This window comes from Hylobates moloch, unplaced genomic scaffold (genome assembly GCF_009828535.3).
Source record: "Hylobates moloch isolate HMO894 unplaced genomic scaffold, HMol_V3 SCAFFOLD_14, whole genome shotgun sequence".
NCBI classification, from domain to species: Eukaryota; Metazoa; Chordata; class Mammalia; order Primates; family Hylobatidae; genus Hylobates; species Hylobates moloch.
The window spans coordinates 91,061,297-91,080,614 of record NW_026652289.1 but is presented as its reverse complement, the minus strand read 5'-3'; positions in this window follow the sequence as shown (position 1 = coordinate 91,080,614).

Genomic DNA, 19,318 nt, shown 5'->3' with positions numbered 1-19,318 from the left:
GGGGCCGAAAGTGTTTCCTCCTTTTTGTTCTCATAGTATGTGGGTAACATTCAGTCTTTCAACTTGTTAGTTGTAGATATTTCATAGGTGCCCTTCTCTGGTTGAGGAATTATCACTTTATTCTTAATTTGTTGAGAGGTTTTTATCATGAACAGTAATTGAATTTGGTTTAATGCATTTTCTATTGAAAATATGCGGATTGTTTTCATACAATTAATATTATATGTGTATTCCATTAATTAATTTTGAATGTAAAACTAACCTTACATTCCTGGCATAACTTTCACTTGGCCCTGTTTGTTTTTAACCCCTCACCATTTTACATATTTTCTCTATATTATGATGTCAACAGTGTTGTTATTGTGTTTTTAATGAGTATTTCATATTTTATCCTATTGCTGTTTTGTTGAGTTTCTTGGATCTGCAAATTAAGGATTATTTTTAAAGAAATTTGGAAGATTTTGTGATTATACCTCCATGTAAAAGTGTGTGTGTGTGTGTGTGTGTGTTATATGTGTGTGTGAGAAACAGAGAGAGTCACCTGAAAAATAAGAATAATTTTGCGTACATAAAATTTGAACTTATGCTAAGAAGGAGAAACAATAAAATAACTAAAAATGTGTCCTGGAAAAAAATTGAATTTTGATTATGCTGCATAAATCCAGAAATCAAAAGGGCATCGAGGTGGCATGTTCAGAAGGAAGTTTTTTGTTTACACTGTAGTGTGTTTAAAACTTCAATATGGATGCTTTCGGAAGAAGCACATTCTCCAGACGGTCCTACTGTCCACCCTGCCTAATGTGTTCCACCAAGGTGGCTTCACCCATTACTGTTGTTGATTGGCCTCTATACATGTATGAGCTGAGGACCCCCACACTGTACTCTGGCAGCCTGAAAGAGTGAATGCCCCTTTAGTGATTATCAAGGGTTATTTCTCTGGATAAATCTTTGATTCCCAAAAGCCTTCGGGGCCATAATAGATCAATATCTAGTCTTCTCACACTAAAATTTAAATAATTATGTCCTATTTGACTTCTTGTCTTTTAAAAATCACAAGAGAATACAGTCATTAACTTAGAGGGATAGTGGTTGAAGAAGAGGTTTTTTTGTGTGTCAAATACACACTGAGTTATAGACAGGTTTTGGAGAATTCTTCATTTCTACATTCTTGTATCCCTACTTAGTTGCTTCTAGGTACAAATCCTGAATTCTTCCGAAGAAAAGTTTCCTCTTCCTCTCTCCATCTGTGAAAGGTGTATTGGATTAGCAACCAGCACAGTGAAAACAGCTTCAAACTCTACACTCAATCGCACTGTTTTACAATATTGAGAACAAGGCAACTTCCCAGTACTGAAATGCTACAATACTTTAAAAAATATTTTGGAAATTGGCCAGGTGCGGTGGCTCACACCTGTAATCTCAGCACTTTGGGAGGCCAAGGTGGGTGGATCACCTGAGGTCATGAGTTCAAGACCAACCTGGCCAACATGGCGAAACCCCGTCTACTAAAAATACAAAAATTAGCTGGGCCTGGTGCCAGGTGCCTATAATCTTAGCTACTCAAGAGGCTCAGACAGGGGAATCGCTTGAACCCAGGAGGTGGAGGCTGCAGTGAGCCAAGATTGCACCATTGCACTCCAGCCTGAGGACAAAGCGAGACTCTGTCTCAAAAAAAAAAAAATTGGAAATTATAAAACAGCAAATAGAAAATAAAATTAAATTCCCTGAAACAAGCAATATTTGCTTTTTTCCCATAGTTTATTAAGATATAATTTTCTCAGTAAAGTTCACCCTTTTCAGATGTACTCTTTTATGAATTTTGTCAAATTTATAAATCACAGAACCACCACTATGCTCAAGGTATAGAATATTTTAATAACACCAAAAAGTTTTCTTACATCATTTCATGGTCAATTCCATCCCTGGCAACCACTGATGCAATTATATTCCTTATAGATTTGCTTGTCCCAGGGTGCCATATAAACATAACTGTACAGTGTGCAGCCTTCTGGATCTGGCTTATTTAACTTAACATAGTGCTTTTGAAAAGGATTCACATTTCTGTGAGAATCAGTAGATACTTCCTTTTTGCTGAGTAGAATTCCTTTGTATGGACGTACCACAATTTGTTGACCTGTTTACCAGTTATGGACATTGCTTTGTTTCTCATTTTTGGCAATTATGAATAAAGCTTCTAAGAATATTCAAATATAAGTGTTCGTGTGGAGATATGTCTTTGTTTCTCTGTGTTAATACCTAAAGGAGGACTGCTGCTGAGTCACAAGATTAACATTATAAGATAGTGCTAAACTTATTTCCAAAGTTTTGCATTTCTATTAGCAATATATAACAGTATAACAGTTCTAGCTATTCTGCATCGTAAGACTGTTACAAGTTATTTTTTCTTCTGTTAATTCTGACTCTTCTAATAAATATATAGTGGTATCTTACTGTGATTTTAATTTTTATTTCCATAATGAATAATGATGTTGACAGCATGTTTCATGTGCTTCTTTGCCAACTATATGACCTCTTTCTAGTGAAGTTTCTGTTAGAAACTAATTCCCATCTTTCACTGGGTTGTTTTTTTAATTTTGATTTTTGAGAGCTTATTTTTGCAATATTTTGTCCCAGTATGTGACTTATCTTTTCATTTTCTAAACAATATCTTTCTAAGAGCAAAGGTTTTAATTTTGATGAATTCCAATTTATCAGTTTTTTTATAGCTTGGGCTCCTTGTACCATATCTAAGAAATCTTTGACCAACCCAAGATCATAATAATTTTGTCCTATGTTTTCTTCCATGAGTTTTTTAGTTTTAGGTGTTACATTCAGGTCTATGATGGATTTTGAGATAATTTTTTTGTGCTGTGAAGTCAAGAATACTTTTAATTTTATTATTTAATTTTTGACATGCGATGTCTAATTGATCCAGAACAATTTTCTGACAAATACTATCTTGGTTTCATTGAAATACTTTGGATCCTTTGTGTAAAATAATTGACCATACATTTGGGTTTATTTTTGGAATTCCCACCCCCATTTGGTTCCAATTGTTAACATTTTGAAATACAAATAGAGGTATATGTGATTTCACTAACCTAAAATCCTACTACATTGTTTGGATTTAACCTGCTATATCTGTTATTATACATGAATATTTCTCATTTTATTAGCTCTTATCTGAAAAGATAATTTTAAATATTAAATATATTTCCATGTGAGAGTTCCATGTTACAGATAAAATTAAAAAATAGATTGAGATATTCAGAAGGTGGACTAATTTTTTATTTAAATACAATTTTTTTCATCTTAAGCAGGGCTAAATGAGAGTTAAGTGCCTCTAAAAAGCATTTAGAAATAATGTTAAAATGTAAAATCAAGACACACACAAAATGGAGCCATTTATAATTAAGATTGTGACTGACAGGTCTGAAAGGGTTTCCTAGATCCACACCTGAAAAAACAACGATATATGTGACTTATCATAGGACCGAAGTGTCCCTTGGTTATCACACAGACACACAAAAAAGAAAAAAAAAACAGACACAAAGAAAAACCCTCATTAGCAACAGCTGCAACAATGAGCGCCAGAACGGGCAATGCATTTTCAGCCTGTCTTCAATAATAAGAGCACACACCATATTGTGTGGGCTGCTTGTCAACTTCCAGGGACATTTCTGCCAGCTAGGAAGAGAAGCTGTAGCTGTCCAACCACTGGATCTGTTCATAGTGGAGAAATGAGGTAGCAAAGGCTGGGCTACAAAGAAAAACCTTTACATTTATCAAGATATCAGAAAACATTTCAGCCTTGACTAATTTCCTTATTCAGAATTGTCAGTTTTCCCCTCTGCTGCAAGTGGCATTCTTACTTAAGGAAGGAATCAAACAGAAACACTAGTGTGGGGCGAATCCCTGTCCTAAAAGCATATTTCCAGTACACTTTGATCACAGGCTGTCCGCATTAGCATTCTGTCCAGGAGTAAAAGCAAAGCTATTCATACCACTGAAGAGAAAACTTCTTCAAGCTTTTAATGAATTACTGTGTTTGTTCAACAGTTGTCAGGTGTTTCAAATCGTTCTATTGATAGCACAGTACTATGTGTGTTTTATGAGTGACATTTAAACCTAAGTACAAAGAAAATCTGTTCTTATATATACGCGGCTGTACATTTTAAAAATCTAAACACATCTGTAAATTATAGTTAAAATGAACCCAGTGCGGCCTGATTTAGAATCACTTGCTTTGATTCCCCAAACATAGAAATTCTTGCCTAAAGCTCCACATTAGTTAAGAAGTTGAATGAACACCTACAAAGGAAACTAAGTTCGCTGAAGGCCAAAGTAGAACTGTATTCATTCAATTACCTTTTCTTTTTTTTAAAAACTCAAAAAAGCTTGGGCAATTACTGAGGCTGATGGAGGCCCAACTATGTTGAGGGAATCATTGAGAACCCAAAGGGCAACAAAGACAGCAGAGAGCGGTATTTGAAATGTGGCTGAGTATCCCTTAAATCAAACTTTGGAAGCTTGCAGACCAAGGAAACCAAAGACATCCATGTAATATACTTAGAATATTGTCTCTTCCTGAAAATTCAGTTTAATACGTGCGTTAGACATGATTTTACTTATGTGTACTTATGAGTTGGGGATTTTTTTAGTATTAGTTATTTGTGTTTTCTTCATATTTAAAAGTACACTTCACTTGAAAAGTAATGCAGATCAGAACTTCTAGTTCTCACTTGGGTATATAGAGAGCTGGAACAAGTGTCACTCTTAAATATGCAAAAGAAAAAAGCTAGACAAACCGTAAGTTCATGACATTTCTTGAACCCCAAATAGACTGTCAACTATAACTAATTAGTCTAATTGGAGTACAGATCATTAACATTACCACGTTGAAAGAAATAGGGAAAACAGGACTAACATAATTAACTTTGGAAAATAGTATTTTGACTGCATAGTGTAAGAGTAAAGACAATAAGAACTGTACAAAAATGCTATACTCTAGTTAGTAAATATATTTCTCTCTTTGAGAATGGTGTGGTTTGGCTGTGTACCCACCTAAATCTCATCTTGAATTATGGTTCTCATAATCTCCAGGTGTGTGGGAGGGACCAGGTGTAGATAATTAAATCATGGGTGCGGTTTCCCCCATCCTAGTCTCACGATAGTGAGTTCTCACGAGATCTGATGGTTTTCTAAGGGGCTTGTACCCCTTTTGCTTTGCACTTCCTTGCTGCCGCGGTCTGAAGGACCTGTTTGCTTCCTCTTCCGCCATGATTTTAAGTTTCCTGAGGCCTCCGCAGCCCTGCAAAACTGTGAGTCAGTTAAACCTCCTTTTATTTTTTCTGTGATAAATTACCCAGGCTTGAGTATGTCTTTATTAGCAGCTTGAGAACGGATTAATACAAAGGAGAAATAAGGTAAGTGCAAAGTATTTTCCCCAAGATATTTTTCAAATACAAAGGGAGAATTTCACAATGGGAAAAAAATACAAAACCGTGCAAATATTTCTTGCTACCTCATTCTTCAAAAGAGCTGTGTAGCAGGCTCTCATATGGAAGACCAATTTATAATACTTTTTATTAATGAACATTTATTTTTCAGTTTATGTAATTACAAAGAGTATAGTGCAATCAATCTTCAATTTGTCTTTGCACAATTGTGTGAGTATATGATAAGCATTCGAGTGAAGCTAATGGGGTCAAACGTATTCCTATTAAAATGGCTATATTCTTGCAGGTATGTTGTGCTATTGCTGGAATCGCTATTCTCTATGTACATACATATAGACAGGTGATAAATAGGTGGCTAGACATTTAAAATGCCTTCTAAAATGATGATAAGAAGTTACCTTCTCTCTTAACGGTGCATGAGAGTTTTGTATATTAACATTTCTTAGCATTTACTATTCTAATTGGTGAACACTGCTACCAAAAATGTTCAAATTTGCATTTCTTTAATTATATGTCAATTGACTATTTTTAAGTTATTTCCTAGGCAATGCTGTTTATTTCCTTTGATTATATTTTATATCTGAGTTTTGGTCATTTCAAAAAATAATTTTATATTAAATTAGCCTTTTGCCCTATAAATATATGATTTATGTATAAAATACATGCAAATGAGACATATTTTGATTAAATATGCTCTTGATATTTTGCCGTTGTTAATGAGGCTGAGATTTTGTTGTGCATACATTTTAAATTTCTACATAATTGTATTTATCAGTTGCTTCCATTTTGTCTTCTGGGATTTATGTCTTTCATGGAAAGGCCTTATCTAACTCAACAATGTAAAACATTTATCTTTGTTTTTCTACTAATATTACAGTTTTTATTTTTATAATTAAAACTTACCCCTCACCTAGAATTTATTTGGGTATGAGGAGTAATATGCAGGCACATTTTTATTCATTTGTTTTTCAAACAAATGTATTCAAATGTTACTCTGAAAAGTCTTTACAGGATTGAATTCAATTCTATATCATATGTTAACGTCTCATACATATTCTGTGCTATTTCTGGAGTTTACATTTTATTCTGTTAATCTTGCTATTTGTCAATACCAAACTTTTATAAAACCTGTATTATCTAATATAATATCTTATATGACTAATGCACCCAACTGTTCCGATTACAGTATTTTCTGGTGATTTGTTCAATATTATTAGATTAACATTAGAATTGTGTTTAATGGCCCACTGATTCTTATGAGAATTTGTTTGTCAACTTGACTATGGTCAGAAGTTTTCTTGTTTGCTTTTTCATTTTGAGGAAATAAATGATTCTTTTTACACATTTTAATTACCTCAGTAAATGCTTTTATGTTGCAAAACATTTAAACAACAAATGGTTATTTAGAATGAACTATCAAGTTAGTTCTTTAAGCCAGGTGCAGAGGCTCAGGCCTGTAATCTCCAGCGCTTTGGGAGGCTGAGGTAGGAGGATTGCTGGAGGCCAGGAATTCAAGACCAGCATGGGAAATATATGACCTTGACTCTACAAAAAAAAGAAAAAAAAAAGTGTTCTTCACCCTGTCTACTAATTCTGCTATTCGCTGCAGGGGTAAATAAAGGCCATAGTGTAGTGTCCATACCTTCAGCCATTCTTTCATATTATTCCTATTTGAGCTATCTTTGTCAAATTTTAAGGTGTTACACCAGATTTGAAATACATTAATGCAAACAATTTACTTTTTTTCTTAGTATTTATAGACAATCAGTTTTTAATCTATTCATCCAATAAATACTTAAATACCTATTATGTGCTAGGCACCTTTTAGACACTAGAAATATAGCAATGAATGAAAAAACATAAAACCTTTGCCTTGAAGTTATATGTTAGGAGGAGTTCATAAATGATAAACAAGTGAATTATGTAGCAAATTATGATTGGTGCTTTTGAGAAAAATTAAATAATAAAGAGAATCAGTTGTTTCTGGATGTTAGCTGTTGCTGCTTTAAATAGTGCTCAAATTGGCAGAATGCCCCCCAAAGATGTGCACACTCTAATCCTTGGAACCCATGACTATATTATGTTACATGGCAAAAGGGATTTTTAAAAGATAAAGTTAAGATTACTGTCCTTATTTCTTTGTGTTGTTACAACAGAATTCCACAAACTGGGTAATGTATACACAATAGAATCTTTTTTCTCACAGTTTTGGAGGCGCTGCACTGATAGAAATTGCTCTCAGCTGGAGAGATATGCCTAATTCCTATGGAAGCATTCAACAACTTGAAATGTCAGGTTACAAAAGCCTGGTTCCTTGTAACAGTTTAGGTCAATTTTCCAACTCCCAAACCACAAGATCAGCTCTGTCCCTTGTTATGATTGCAGAACAGCGCAACTTCTCACTCTACCCAATACTGCTTCCTTTACTTTCCAAAAGGTATTGATCCCAAAAGCACTTCACAATAAGATTCATTCACCCAAATTATCTCACGATCAGATTTGTGGAGAACTCAATCTGTAACACTTGATGCCAAGAGACATCTGAGAAGGCAGACTCTAAGACAGAATTTTGAAGTTAGAGAATGTTCTTAACTGCTGGCAAAAAGCATATCATCACTTCTGTCAGAATAAAGATATCCACGATTTTAAAATATTCTGCCCATTGAGAGAAATTCTATTTTCTTTCTTCTTGAATCTAGGCTGCAACATGACTACTTTGACCTATAGAGTATAGTGGAAGTGACATTTGACAATTCTGATCTAGTGTTTAAGGGGACTGTAGTATAGTACAGCTACTTTGGGAATACCATGCTGTGAGGAAGACTAAGCTGACCATGTATAGAAAGTATGATGCCCAACCAGCTCCAGTTGTTTGGGCCACCAAACATTTGAGTCTTCTCATTGGAGGTCCAATATGCAGATCAGAGACAAGACCAGGCAGAGCCTGTCTGAATCTCCTGACCCAAGTTGACCATGCTTCTGTAGTTAGTACTTAGATTTTTATACTCTTGCTTTCTAAAATAACTCTTCTTCATTCTCCCTGGTGTATTTATCTCTTTGATTTATAATGTATGTTTCGTCCTCTTCCTGAAAGTATCTATTAGGAGGTCCGATTTTGGAGTTTTTCAGGTAAATACCTAACTTTGAGTGTGGTTTGGGTCTATGCAGGTCTGTTATTTGCCCATGAATGGTGTGAGAATGAATGAGTGGGCTCCAGCAGGTACCAGCTTCAGTTAATTATGTTGACTTCCCATGTTATTGCGTCCGATTTTCTGTGTCTTGTGTTCTGGGAATATATCTGTCCTTACATTTTATCCTATGGAAATGGGCATATATCATCTCACTGAAATGTTGAGATGACCGTCTCTGAAATTCGCAAGTCTTTTATTTAATTGAATTCTTCTCTAATATGTTCAATGAGGTCAGCAGCTAATAGCAGATTGCTACTTATCCCCACCATTTACCCCTGTTACATGTTTAGAAAATCTTATGATTTAGAAGATTTTCTTGAAAATAAATATGACAAAGCCATGCATTTATTTCTTTAATATTATCTCTCCTGTTGAACTTCCCTCTAGAATCATGTCTATAATAGATTGTCAACTATTCTATTTATGTTCCTATCCCACTTGACTTAATATTCTCAAGAAAAGAATTAAAATGTATGTGCTCAGAAGTCTCATGCATATCTTTCAGGAAAATATACATGCTATTTGAACTATAAAATATTTTATGTTGAGTTTTAGAATTCCACCTTGATTTAATCCAAATGGCAAAATATTTGGCAGTCATTTTTGACAGACTATAATTTGAGATTTATAGCCATTTTTAGTCTCATTGTAGACAAAATTTTCATCTCATTTTTTGCTTAATCATTTATTTTACCTAGGCAGAGGAATGAAATACATTTGGCTTTAAGCCCTTTTATATTATTGGAAGTTACTGTTTTTCTGTTTTAAGCAATTATTCATTTGTATGATGTTTCTCAGAAAATAGTGAAGAATCCCTGTGATTTCTCAGGAGATAGTAAGAGTTTTCTTTATTCATATTTTAATAAATCTTGAAATTTATTTTTTATTGAAATACTTAAACCATGTATTTTTTTACCATCAAATCATAAGCTATATTTGGGCATATGTTCTTAACCTAAATTACTCATTTATGATACTTTCATTAGATAAGAACATACTTAAATATTTTTGTATTTTATAGTCAATAATGGCAACATTTACTGAAAAAAATCTCACAGATGCCAGGTTTTTAAGAATTAAATAAAAATATAAGCATTTGTGAAAATTATTTTTGCTAAATATAATCTGTATTCTGAGCTGTGCGTTTATGTATCTCTTGATGGTTTTTCACTTACGGAATAATCAAAACCTTTTATGTTTCATCGGAACTTGGCTTCTTATTTAGTGCCTACTTCACACTACTCTTTGATCCTGACATATTCAGAAATTCTCTGGGAACATCTGGTCCATGCTGTGGCATAAGGGAGACATTTGGAGTTTGATTTTATATCCAGTTCCCATGAGAAATGCCCCTTTTGACTACAACTTTAGGAAATCTTTGTATATTTAATGGAAACAGTGATGAGGCCCCTTAAAAGTCCCTTTAAGAAATTATATGCTCAAAGGAATAGCCAAAGCCAGATTTGCATCTCATTGCTTACCTTGGGAATGCAGAAGGAACTTAGTCTAGTGAGGTAAGGGGTACTCTGCTGATACCATGACTTAATCTATTTTATTTTTCTTCCTTTCTTGATGTGGAGGCCAATTGTATATGTGATCTCATGCAAATGAGAGTGCATATAGTGAACTTCCTGGAGTGCATTCAATTATTTATGTATTCATTTTCTACTTGAGCAAGTATTTATTGAATGCTTTCTGTAAAACGCTTAGCAGGGCCCTCAATAATATTAGGCTCCAACTATCTAATATTGCAACAGTCAAATATCAAAGCTTCATAATGCAAACAGATAAATATCGTGGAAAAATAATGGGAACAACAGTTTCATTTTTGATACCTTCTGCCTTCTGCAAATGCTTTGTCAATAAAGAAACAATAAGTATATTTTCAAGCAAATAGTTCCTTTCTCCAGGTTAGTGTTAGAGGGAGAGCACATTTAAGTAATTAGTCATCACAGTCTTCAGAAGAATAAAGCCATGGACCAGGACCTAACTATCAATGGCCAGGTGTCTCTGCTATCTCTGCAGGATAATCTTTGCCTTTAGCGCTGATAAAAGCAAAGTGCAAGTTTATCAAGTCACTGAACCACTGTTTCATGATATCCTGGTTAGAAGCTCCTAGGGCAAAATCATCATCATATAGATAAACTTGAGTGATTAATAATGACACTTTCCTTTTTCCAATTAAAGTATCAGAGTCATACATGAACCTAAGAGCTAATGTAGAAAGTTCTCATTTAGCACTTTACAAAGTTTCATTTGTATTTTAATCACCTATTTATCCCTTCACTATGAATGTGTTGGGCATGTCATTTATTTTATTCAATGCATGGAGCAGCAAAAGAAACTGAGGCTGAGGGTTTAAATTTAATTATCCTGAGTAACAGCCACTAGGTGGTGAAGTTGGTACTTAAACTGTGTCTGTCTAATCCAAAACCTGTGATCAAAACCTATGTACTTTACTATCTTGGTCTAGAAGTCTAAATTATGTAGCTACAGAGACTATCACGAGATTTGCTGTTATTTTGTAGCTCTTATTTTGAAAGCCTAGATGGAGACTCACAATTTCACATGCCTTTAGGGCCAAGCAGTGACATAACGTATGAAGGCCAGTGAGATGTGTGATGGGAGGGCCTTCAGAACTAACTTTTGGGGTAGAGACATGCATATAGGGAAACCTTCCACTTGCCCTTTGGCTTTCCTATAGGAAAGGCAGCCAGGCAGGATAACGCTGAAGGGCTCCCTGTCAGGGAGGAGATCGAGAGGGAGAGGCTGTGCTGAAAAGGTTATGTGTGTGGCTGGTGTGGGGAGCAGCCATCATTCCCTTCAACCTTTGGGCTCACGCAGAAATGATGGGCTCTTATTGCCAGATCATTTGACTTTCCTACAGGAGCTAGAAATATGCCTTGTGAAGTTGAATATTCTGATTCCAGGGGCAGTATAGCACAGGGCAAACTTTGGAGCAAGAGACACTGCATTTGTATCCTAGCCCTGCCACTGACTAGGCTGTGATGCTGGTGTTAATTGTTCAGGGCCTCATTGTTCTCATCGCAAAAACGGAGTTTAAAAATAGTGCTGTCCCGAAGGCTGTGAAGACTGCAGTGTGATTTTTATCCTGGGAGACGTGCACTTTTGCAGTATTGCCCAGCTCATAGTGTTTTCTGAGCACTAAGAGTCAAATTCATGTGACGCCCTATGTAATAAACACTTAATGAACGTAAGCTATCGTTATTTTCATTGTTTAATAATCATGTTTTCAATTATAAATACTGTGCAGGCCAAATAAAAATATTTACCAATGAGCAATAGGATTAAATCTCATGGAAATTATTTTATTTCTGCCATTATCTATAAAATGTATGTAAATATACTCAGGTGGTTGGTAGGTCCTGAATTAAGCTTTTATAATAAAGCCCATTTCTCATAGGTATGATGCCTATATTTTATACAACATAACATGTTTTCCCCCCACTTTAGCATGTTTGCATTATAAAAATAGAGTTCTTAAGCAACAAAACATAATGACAGTGGTTTTGTTGGGCTATAAACAAAATTGACCATAGGTAGTAGTGGAGGAGGAACAGAAGCTCATTCACATGATAAATGAGAAGCTTTTGGAGCAACTTACGCACTGGGAGGCAGTGGTTATGTGTGTAATTCATACTGATTTCCTTGTGTAGCCACCTTTAGATTCATATCTAACGTCTCTGAAAATTAAAGCTTTTGTAAGCAAAGGGGGTTGAAAACTCTGTAAAGCATCAGTCCTAAGCTAGCGTGTTCAGAGTTCACTCTAATCTAGTGTGAACCAAAAGAGAATCAGCCTTCTCCATTTTGCAAACACCGTGGATATTAAGCATCTTAGTTGTGTCCATGACTGGGCTGTGAAAGGAGATGACAGCGTTTTATGGACAAGGAGGGACTCAGTGATGACTGAAAAAAAAATGTTAGGAACTTGGCAAACACAATGGTACCCAGATGATGCCAAGCAACTCAGCATCTGTGCAAAATAAAAAATGATCTATTTCTGCACATGTGTGACACTCCATGAATTCTCCCAGAAGTAGGAGAAGAGGGCTTTGCAGTGGGACTGGAGTCTTTTGCAAACGGGGCAAGTAGGAGCAAAATTAGAATCACTGCTATTACTGTGATTCTATTTCTTCTCACAGCCTTTTTAGGCCCGAAGAAACTTAGGACAAGCTGATATTTTACATTATAAATATGAATTTTATTTTCCATATATTTTAGATTTTAAATAACAGAAAATCACAACAGAATTAAAAGATAATTCCTATGTACAATTAAATACCTCCTTTGCAAGCAGGTAATATTTATAAAATTTGATTATTTTCTACATATTTAACTCTTCCTCTAGCTTATGATACTTTAGCTATTTTAAGCTCTAAACAGATATTATATAATTTGATGTTTGTATTGACTGCTTCTAAGTTTCTCTTACAGTATCTATGCGAAATTTGTCTGCTATTCCTAAAGCCAACAGAATCAGTTGAATAAAACTTTATTTCATTTTTTAAAGAGTTCTACATTCTATTTCTTAAGTTGTGCGGAACTGTTGTCCAGTGTAATTCCCTTTCACCGCACTTTTCAAGCATGAGATTTTTATTGTAGACAGCTAACCACTTTCTGTACTTGGACCAGCCTTCTATACTGTGAAGCCAGAACTAGTTAAGTTTTAAATTACGGATAATTGTTTTTTTTACACATTGGCTACCACCTGCCCTTGCTCCCTTTAGTAATTGTTCTCTCTGGCAGTTATTTCCCAAGAATGGCGCTAGTACCACCTGCATCAGAATCATTTGAGTTGCTTGTTAAAAATGCAATTTCCAGAACCTATCACAGACTTCATAAAGTTCCTTTTGGCTTTGACCACTAAAGTTTGTGAACCACTGCTATGACTTCATGTTGAAGCTTCTGCGTATAATTTTTTTAAAGGGATTTCGCCCCTTTTGAAAATATGTAATTTAAATTATCAAACATATTTTGGTTCCAAAGGATACACTGCTGAATTCAAGTCCAGTGATAGAAATTAGGAAGAGACTGTAATGGTAATACAAAAGCAGATTGAGGAAAACGCAGTAACAACCCATGTTAATAAATGCCAGGAGGGGGTCATCAGAGTCACATCAGCATGCATGGAGGAAGGATAACTGAGGATTTGTGAAGAAGGCAGCTTTGAGATGAGGTTGACATGGCTTGGAAATTTAGAGGTGGATATAAGGAGAAAGCCCACAAGGAGAGCAGCAGAGCATAGCCACAGATGTGGAAAGGTGAGGATGATAATCAGTGCCAACCCTTAATCCAGTGCACCTGAACATAAAATACACTCAAGGGAATTATAGGTGGCAAGGCTAAAGATAGAGGTTAGAACATTACTGTGGAGAGTCTTGAAGGCTGTATTTAGTAGTTGTATTTATTTGGCATCTTCGGGGTGTCTGCAACATTTTAGGTGGATTACAGATTGAAGATAGTGTGTGAGTTTTCACGCTGCTATAAAGAATACCTTTCACTTGCTATAAAGATATTGGGGAATTTATAAAGAAAAGACGTTTAATTGACTCACAGTTCTGCATGACTTGAAACTTAGAATCATGGAGGAAGGCAAAGGAGAAGCAAGTTCCTTCTTCATAATGTGGCAGGAGGGAGAGAGACCAAGGGAAACTGCCTTTTGTAAAGCCATCTTCGTTACCATCTGAGATCACCTCAACCTGGACTTCATTGTCCACATCACTATCAGCATTTTGGTCAAAATCATTCAACAAGTCTCTAGGAATATCTAAACTTGCCCACATCTTCCTGTCTCCTGAGCCCTTCAAACTGTTCCAACCTCTCCCTGTTGCCCAGCTGCAAATTCACTCCCCCATTTTCAGATTTTCTTTATGGCAGTATTGCACTCCGCCTGTGCCAATTATCTGTATTCGTTTGCACACTGCTAAAAAGAATACCTGAGACTGGGTAATTTATGAAGGAAAGTTTTAATTGACTCAGTTCCTCATGGCTCAGGAGACTTAAAATCAAGGCAGAAGGCAAAGGAGAAGCAAGCATTTTCTTCACAAGGTGACAGAAGAGTGAGAGCAGGGAAACCACCACTTTAAAAACCATCAGATCTCATGAGAACTCCCTCACTACCACAAGAACATCGTGGGAGAAACCACCCCCATGATCCCATCACCTCCCACAAGGTCTCTCCGTTGACATGTGGGGATTACAATTCGAGATGAGATTTGGGTGGGGACAAAAGTCAAACCATATCAGATAGCAAGCCATACACCTAATTAGACACAGTTGTAGTGTCTAATCAGAAACCAGTGGCAACACAGTGGAGAAAGTGGCAGCACGTGGTCTCCAGCACATGGTCTCATGGACCATGGACCTCATGGTTTCCAGAGGACCTGTGTAGGACATGCAGCATGTGGATGTCACTCTGTACAAGGTAGGGTCTTACCAGACCTGGCAAAGGCAACTGTTACTGTGTCACAGTTACTTTCTATTTTGGCATATTCATGAAGAACTTAAACAATCTACAGATTTCCATATAATGTTATGTTTGTGAAATAACATTTATTTTGGATCAAAGTGTCAGCAAAACCATGTTGTTATCCTTGGCATGTGAGAGGGTTGCTTCACAAGGAGAAAGCTTAGCCAGGGCATAGGTATGTCTGAAGAATATCTTTGGTACAACCTTCTACCATGCTGGAAAAATGATTTCTTTATAGCCCACTGCGTGATACATTTAATATCTTCTTATTGGAGATTTCTGATTTTGACTTTGGTAAAAATTTATAATAGAACCATTTCCCTGTTAGTGCTAACTTATGAAATGTCTGATATGTATGGGATCTACAGGGAACACTTAAGAGGTGTAGAGATGCCAGCCAGGTCAACCTTCCTTGAGAGACATTGCTGTATTCTCTAGAGGCAATGTGTGTTAAGCACTGAAAAGACAAATGCAACCAAGAAGAAAGCATCCAAGGATGTCTCAAAAAGCTGGTTGTCACTAAGGAGTGTGGCCAGTCTTGGAGAATTCCACAGGCAAAGTCAGGGCTCAAAAACCACAAAGAGAGCTCAAATGCAGGTGTCAGCATAAAAGCCAGGGGTTGAACTCTCAGAGTTATTTTTAAACTTAGCTGCAATTTGCACATGTTAAAGTTCCAATGTGAATTTCTGACCTCTTCCCCAATAGGTCAGAAATAATGAGTTAGAGTGGAAATTAGACTCATTTTTTATGGATGTATATATGTTGGGAGCATGAGAGGAAAAAGTGGAATTTGATGTGCACAATGATTTTGGATATTCTTTAAGGAAGTTGGAAACTGGGAAAAGGATTTGGACTAAGAATGTATACTTGTAATTGAATTCTCCAAATTATAAAATATACTGAGACCTATCATCTACTTTTAAAAATGTTTTTCATTGCACTGCAACCCAGAATACCACATTATCTCCCACTAAACATAACCACACCTGCAGAATGATTATTCTATGGAGAGTCTGTAATATAGGACATTTGTCTTTCTTTCTACTGCTAACCTCATGTAGAGTGGTTCCTCTTGCTGGGCTACTGTACTTGCAGGCAGTGTGGAGCACATTATGTTAATAGCAGAGAGCTATCACTCTGCCTGTACTCCTAGTTACAGTAAATGGATTTGGTATCTCTCACAGCTGCATCCCTTTTCATGATTCCCTCATGTAGTGAAAGAATCATCTGTGGAAACTTCCCTCTACAGACAATCTTGCCTAGTGTTCCCCACACACTGATGCATTTGACAGATGCAACTGCCTTAGTGAAGTCCACAAACACCATTGACTGATCAACTCACTCTGCCCATCACACCTCCCACTGGTACCTAGGGCACATTGCTGCATGGGCAGGCAATTCCCTGAATGCCCTGAAACTGCTGTGTTTTGGCCAATGTGGGCCATTGGCATAGATGACTTAATATTTTGCTGCAAACTGGGTGTGAATGTATGTGGTTACATGGACCATATGGAGACTGGGCTTTTTAATCTACAAGGATAACTCCTCAGGATATTCATACAGCTGGAATATATAGCTTTTATAAAGCTAACTCTCAAATTTGTATCTCTGAGCCCACAACTGGGTGCATGAAAATCAACATTACTGAAACAGCACTCATATTTCTTCTTCAATCAGTTCCTTCTCTTGACTCCCCTCTTTGTATTTATTGTATCACCAATCTCCCACTTTTGAAATTTGAGTTACATTTAGGTATCTTATCTTTTTCTATCATCTAATCAGTTCCAAAGTTCAGTTAATAATAATAGTAACTGCTAACCCTCCTCTGCCTCCAAAATCTTCTCTTGCTCTTCATAGCCTACGAAAATACGTTGTGTAGGTTTTCTTTTTGTAAAGACTCCAGAATTCAGAACTTTCTACATGTTGAAAATTCATATTTCTAGTCTTATTTCCTATGGCTCTGTTATACAATGAACATTTTTAATTCATCCTCCTTTTGCATATTAATAATTCGTTTGTTGCATTAGCCAAAGTATTTCTTGAATACTTATGATGACCCTGAGATTCCCTGAAGCATACGATGCAGTTTTCTCCAGTGTTCACACAAGTGGTTTGAAAAGGTTTCAAAGATTCATTTACATGATCTCAAGACATAATGAATGTTGTTAGCTAATAGTCTGAAATTGACACAAGCATCAGAAAGAATACCTGAAATAGGATAAAAACTGAAATTGGGGCATGATGAAAGGTGCCCACTCACCAGTACCAGTACTAAATTGGGTCAGAGGTTAGCTTCCAGAAGTAGTTTAAATATAAAACTGATAACTTCTCATGTTTGGTTGATGCCTGGTGATGATATTTATCATAAGGTGTTTAAGAGAATGCTGAGGAAGACATATACTTTAGAAATGCCCTTAATAATCACTTCCTGAATATGAAAGGTCTGAATTTAATGGCTTTTTTTAGTCTCTTTGTTCACAAGATTTCTTCTAGGTATTTTGTTTGCATTTGAAGTAATCAGAGTAAGAACAGAATAAGTGAAAAGAGAAAAAAATGCTCATTTTATCGTATATGGATGAATTCAGCATGGAATATGTTATAATACTATGTGTTACAAATGGATGAAAAAGAGGGCTGGAAAGAAACTTTAGGTTTTAAAGATATTTTGACTGTTATATTCAAGAAATAATGTTGATAAATTTTGATAGGACATGTAATGCTATTAAAGTCCACTACTAAAAAAAGTAGAAAGATAAAGGTTTTAAGATTTCATAATCTGTTAATAAAAAATACAAAGCTCTATGATTAGAACCTACGTTTGTCTGACTCTGAAGTCTGGGCTTTGAAGCAGTGCACTGCCCTGAATTTCTAGTCCTTCAATAATCAATTCTTAGAGACTGCAATCACTTTCTGGCTCCCTATTAATTATCATCTTAGCAGCCACAGACAGGAGCAGTATGCTGTTATGGTTTTCACAGCATGCACTATTGCCTTGATGCTTTTTAACCCAAGTAGTTCTTTATCCTGCAGCAGATTCTTTTCTTCCATCTGTGGCTGAGTAGTTTCAGAAATCCCCAGGAGAATTGCTGGCCATGGCATTTGTGGATGTCAGTAATTAAGCTATCTACTCCAGCTGCAAGCTGTTTGACAACGTGGGTAGTAGAAGGCCACAGTCCTGTGCAAAGCCTGGTCATAGTGAGAACAGAAAGGTCAAGTCTCCCTGGCTGGTTCATCATGCACTTGGGAGCTTGGCTTATCTAGGGTTCACTGAATGGTTTTTTTCATCAGTCTCATATAATTTTTAAAAGAGAACAGTGTTTGCCACAAGCCACCTGGCCTGTAAGTTGCTTTTAGGTCTTTGCTGTGTCCGTACACAAAAACCGTTTTCTATTGCTCTTCCATTACATGAAATTATGCTGGGCACATTGCTGATTCTATTATAGGCCTGGAGTTTATTTTATAGCTTGTCCCTGACCTGGACTGGGTTTGGTTTCATGTCACTCATAATTATGCATTTCCATAGTTTCTGTCAAAATCAATTCTGTCTATACGTTATAGAATAGAGAATATTTGTTATACACTTAAAATTTACTCTGTATCATTGAAGCACAACTACAGGAGTGACAGCTTTCTGTAAAGTAAATCTGGGATTATTTCACAATGTGTGAGGCTTTGTGCATCTTGTTTGTCTGTTTTAGTTGTTTTTGATAATGTACTCTTGTAGTCACAATTAAGATGTGTTTATGATTGGACTAGCAATCATGCTGATTGTCTTTTTATTATTATTGTATCTCCAACATCTAGTAAAATATCTGCATCTATTAGGTCCTAACACATACCAGGGATAAATGAATCGGTCTGTTGACCAAATATCACTGTTTTCCTAATGCCTTTCCAGGTATGGCTCCAAGTAGCTCCCAGTTTCTAATCTTTTCATTTTAACATGCAAACTCCTTCCTTCATTTACTCAACATAAAATGGATTTCGTGTTTACTATATGCCACTTTCCTCAAAGAGATCACATCTGGTGTGTGTGAGAGAAAGGGAGAGATTGAAAAGAAGCACGCACGTGGATGGGGTATAAATAGACATGTCAACAGGCAATTACAATCCAGTGTGTAAATTAAGTACAGGTGCAGTGCAGTGACGGCAGAACACCAAACCCAAACCTAGACCTG